This window comes from Cibotium barometz, chromosome 9, assembly GCF_041138505.1.
Source record: "Cibotium barometz isolate CiBa-2024 chromosome 9, ASM4113850v1, whole genome shotgun sequence".
Classification (NCBI taxonomy): Eukaryota; Viridiplantae; Streptophyta; class Polypodiopsida; order Cyatheales; family Cibotiaceae; genus Cibotium; species Cibotium barometz.
In genome coordinates this window covers 40527624-40533254 of record NC_141054.1, presented here as the reverse complement: position 1 = coordinate 40533254, position 5631 = coordinate 40527624, and positions in this window count along the sequence as shown.

Sequence of the window (5631 nt, the reverse complement as noted above, 5' to 3'; positions counted from 1 at the left end):
GAGTATTAGGGTAAAACAAGTAATCGAAGATATACTTTGGTCATACTGTGGCCGAGAACCCAAGAAGTGGCTAAGCTATCTGCACCTAGTCAAGTTCGCCTACAATGCTTCTTATCACAGAAGTATTGGGATGAGCCCTTTTAAAGCTCTGTATAGACAAGATTGCTTAACTCCATTAACTAGGTCCGACCCATTGATTAGGGTCGAGATGTCTAGACAAATACTTGACGACATAGAGCAGCAGATGCAAGCAATTCATAAAGATATAAAAGCTGCCCAGGATCGACAGAAGAAGTATGCAGATAAGAAGAGGACAGTCAGAGAATTCAAAGAAGCAGATATGGTCTTCATTTAAGTATGGCCCAAAAGAAGTTCTTTATCTCTCAGGAAGTATAAGACGTTATCCCCCAGATATTGTGGGCCATATCAGATTTCAAAGAAAGTAGGTGACTTAGCCTACGAGCTTCTTTTATCTCCTCATCTCAAAGTTCATAATGTATTTCATGTAAGCCTTCTATAGAAATATGTGCCAAACCCAAATCATGGAAAGACGGTAAAACTTCAGTGGTGGCAAGATACCCCGCTGGCTTCTAGGTTACGCTAGTTCCTTCTTTTATATAAGTCGTAACTCTTACTTGTCGCTCGCAGTAATCTTACTTCCATCGATCCCCTTTCTTTCTTAATCTCCTTTATGGCTTGGCAGCAGCAGGAATTGGTTTTATCCATGATGATTTCTCACCTTCAAGACGCAAGCGAGTCTATGAAGAAGGATTTTATAGAACTGTATGAGCGCTCACTTTTCCCTCACTTGGGAACTTCTGTAGCTCAGACCAAATGGCAGACCTATCGAGACATAACTAGGGTAACACCGTGGGGTCGGCAGCACTTTCGTAACAATGTCTGCTTGGCTATGGTTATTGAAGCTTTGGGTTTGGGTTCCCGATACTACTGCGTGATGAGATCAAGGCATGGTGGATTTGCTGAGCGGGTCTTCTTACTCGCGTGTTTTCTTCCTCACCAGAAGATATGCCTTTATCCCATTTTTGGCTTGCCTCTTAGAGGTCCTTTTACTAGGTCACCTCATACCAATGAGATAGGTGCTGCAATAACCGACCGAATTATTCCCATAGATGAGTTACCTTATACGTGTGCTGCTTGTGAGTGTTGCTTTTGTGATCATATGATGGACGGGCTTATGGAATTGTTAAAAGTTCTTCTATCTTGCTGTATATGTTCCAAGAGTGAATAAAGTTGAAATCTTTGTTCTTGTCTTGAATCTTGCTCTCTTTGAGACTTTTCTTGGTGGTTACTCTTTATTAAATTTCCTCTTAGTCTCATATTCGTGCATCTTGTGGAATTACTCCCAAATTGTGAGATGAGGACATCTCACGTTTTTCAAGTGGGAGAGAATGTAAGATTCCTCCCCAGCCTCTCAGAGTCTCAAGATATCCAGCATCTTCCCCTGTAATCAATCCCTCTTCAGAACTATAAAAGATCTTGTCTCTAACTGTTTTAACGTAGAGAGAGAAAATATTCTAGAGAGAGAATATTTAGATTTTTAATATTTTTGAATAGAAAAATATCTCATCTTATTAAAATGAATTCTCTCAAAACAGAAATTCAAAAAGAACTTTTCAATGTGCAATTGGAATTAATTGGAAATGGGTATAAAGGACCTTAGCCTAAGGGTCTAGATTTTTAGAATTTTTTGGATTATGGTCCAATTAAGGTTCCTGTGGGCCAATAGGATCAATCGATGTGTGGGGAGGAGATAAACCTAATTTGTAAAATAAATTATCCAAAAATGAGTAAATGCTCACATAAGATGAAGAGTTGACTATGTACAAGGTTTATTAGTAAGAAACTATGAGTAATATAAAAAATATGAGATATTTTGGGTATCCAAAAATAAGTAAATGCTCACATAAGATGAAGAAATGAATAAGGACAAGGCTAATAGTTAAAAAGGGGAGATATTAGAAGTAATAACGCATTTTTGACACCTCTGCATGGGGATTTTCCCCTCATGAATGAGGCGCCTACTTCACATGTGCAATTGAGTTTTAAATCTTTAAAAATTGAGATATTTTATCTCTCCTCTCTCCTACTTCAAGTCTAGTTGCAAAAAGTTAGCTCAACTGACCTAAAAATGGTCAAAAATTGACCAAACTGAATTGAAAAATTCTAGAATCAGTTTGTTTGGTTAGGAGCTCACTTTTTCCTATAAATAGAGGCCTTCCCCTTTGTTGAAACTCAATAGTGTTTTATGCACTGTTACTCTACTCCTCCCAAGCCAAGAACTGTGAATTTATTAATAATTCACTAGTTTTTGACATTTCCCTCTTCCAAAGATTGGTGGCCACTCTTGTCCAAACAAGAGTTGAATCCTCAAACCATCAAGCCAAAGGAAAGCTATTAAAGTCATTAGTAAGTTGGTGATTCTTCTATTTTTTTACTTATTTTTAAATGGTTTTTATGCTTGATGTCTTTTGTAGAAATGTTATGCCTCATTACAAAAAGGCATTCCCCTCTCTTCTCTAGCAAAACCAACCATTCTCTATCCTAGGTGAATGGTTAATGATTAAAGTCAAGTTTTTATATTGTTTGTCTTAATTAAATGAAAAAATATTTACTTTAGGATAATTTCAATACACTTGGTGCACTTTTAATTAGTCTTAAAGACTTAAAAATTTGAAAAATGGTCAGCCATACAAAGGAGGTTATGGTGAAATTGTTAGAGATTAGTGAGATAAAATTCATCTTTTATTATCCTAAAAGAGTAATCCTTACGGTTTCTATATTCTAAAGTATCATTTTCATGCATAGAGGTATGCATAAAGATTATTATTTTAATATAAAAGTGTTACTTTTATCATAATGGATTTCATGCATAGAGGTATGCATAAAAGATTATTTTTTTAATGTAAAAGTGTTACTTTTATCATAATTGGATTTCATTGATAGAGGTATGCATAAAAGATTATTATTTTAATGTAAAAGTGTTACTTTTATCATAATTGGATTTCATGCATAGAGGTATGCATAAAAGATTATTATTTTAATGTAGAAGTGTTACTTTTATCATATTTGGATTTCATGCATAGAGGTATGCATAAAAGATTATTATTTTAATGTAAAAATGTTACCTTTATCATATTTGGATTTCATGCATAGAGGTATGCATAAAAGATTATTATTTTAATGTAAAAGTGTTACTTTTATCATATTTGGATTTCATACATAGAGGTATGCATAAAAGATTATTATTTTAATGTAAAAGTGTTACTTTTATCATAATTGGATTTCATGCATAGAGGTATGCATAAAAGATTATTATTTTAATGTAAAAGTGTTACTTTTATCATAATTCAATTTCATGCATAGAGGTATGCATAAAAGATTATTATTTTAATGTAAAAGTGTTACTTTTATCATAATTGGATTTCATGCATAGAGGTATGCATAAAAGATTATTATTTTAATGTAAAAGTGTTACTTTTATCATATTTGGATTTCATGCATAGAGGTATGCATAAAAGATTATTATTTTAATGTAAAAATATTACTTTTATCATAATTAGATTTCATGCATAGAGGTATGCATAAAAGATTATTATTTTAATGTAAAAGTGTTACTTTTATCTTATTTAGATTTCATGCATAGAGGTATGCATAAAAGATTATTATTTTAATGTAAAAGTGTTACTTTTATCATATTTGGATTTCATGCATAGAGGTATGTATAAAATATTATTATTTTAATGTAAAAGTGTTACTTTTATCATAATTGAATTTCATGCATAGAGGTATGCATAAAAGATATTTTTTTACACTAAAAGTGTGATTTTCATCATAAATGGATTTTATGCATAAATTAGATGCATAAGAGAAATTCTTTTATTCTAAAAGTGTAATTCCTACTAAATTGGATTTATGCATGGAAAGATGCATAAAGAATTTATTTTAATCCAAAAGGGTTATTCTCCTTAAAATAGAATTTATGCATATATAGATGCGTAAAGAAATCTTATATCAAATATAAGAATTCTCTTGTATTCTATAAATAGATATTAAGATGTGATAAGATGCATATGAGATGAGTTAGGATGTGATAAGATGTGATAAGATGTATATGGGTTGTGATAGGGCGAGAATGGATGTGAATGTGGATGTGGATGTATGCATGTAGATGTGGATGTATGGATGTGAATGTGAATGTGGATGTGGATATATGCATGTAGATGTAGATGTATGGATGTGAATGTGAATGGGGATGTGGATGTATGCATGGAGATATGGATGTATGCATGTAGATGTAGATGTATGGATATAAATGTGAATGTGGACGAGGATGTATGCATGGAGATGTGGATGTATGGATGTGAATGTGGATGTGGATGTATGGATGTGGATGTGGATGTGGATGTATGGATGTGGATATGGATGTGTATGTATGAATGCGGATATGGGATTGGATGTATGATGTGGATGTACGAACATGGATGTGTATGTAGAATAATGAATATGAATGTGTATGTGAAATAATGTGTTGTCGATATGAGTGAATGGATGACAGTGAGTACACATATGAATGGAATGTGGAATAAGTAATGTGGACTGAGGAGGGATAATGTGGAAAGATGAAAGTTCATTATAGAAATTGTATTTGTAAACTGCTTGTCAATGACTGTTTTATGTCAAGAATGCTGGGGAAGCATTTTGACCGTCTTGTGGATTAAGGTCATGGAGACCTAACTGATAAAGTTGCAACTGCTGTGAGACGGAGAGTCAATGGAGGACGTCTCGCGTAGCAAGGTTGACCGAGGTCTTGACCAGCCTCGGTTCGATTTAAATGGTGAGCTTCCGGTACGGTGGATGAGGGACCAAGGAAGCGGCCTATGAGTGAAGCGCTAGGTGACCTGCGAAGGATCCTAGAGGGTGCTGACCATATGGTGCTCGGGCTCTGGGTCGCCGCCGAAGATACCCACACGTTGTCGTGACGTGGGCGGTGTCGCTGGGAAAGCGCGAGGCTTCTGGCTGTGAGAGTAACTTCCAAATCCCAAGCATTAAATGTCTTCTCAGCTTGTCATAGAACAAGGTATAGCATGGTATTATCTCAATCTCTTAACTCGGGCATACATTCAATGGGATGTTTTCAACAACTCATACAAGAAACACTCATCATCAACTTTGACGATACAAGACTTATGGCAGGAGATCTCATCAACATCTCCATATTAGATCATCATCAAAGATTCATCATCACACAAGATATTCACATAACATATGCTATATGTGTGTAGAACATGATTGACGATGCAACAATACCCATGAGAAAAAAAACAACAAACTCACAAGACACGCGGCACTCTGTGCTCGCCTCTGCACTGTAACAAACTCCCAGCCCTTGTGGCTGCTGCTCCCCAATCACTCTCCTCTTAGCGCCTTACTTCCAACTTCCACACCTTCCGGCGGCCTTCTCTGCAGCTTGCAGCTTGCAGCAATCTTTGACACCTTCTGTGTATGACCTGGGCGTCTCCCCAGTCGCCAACCACACAATGGCTTGTCCCACTAGCTCCCACACGTGGCCAGCCTCACTTTATCTTCCCGGCTGACTCCAGCACCTGCGCT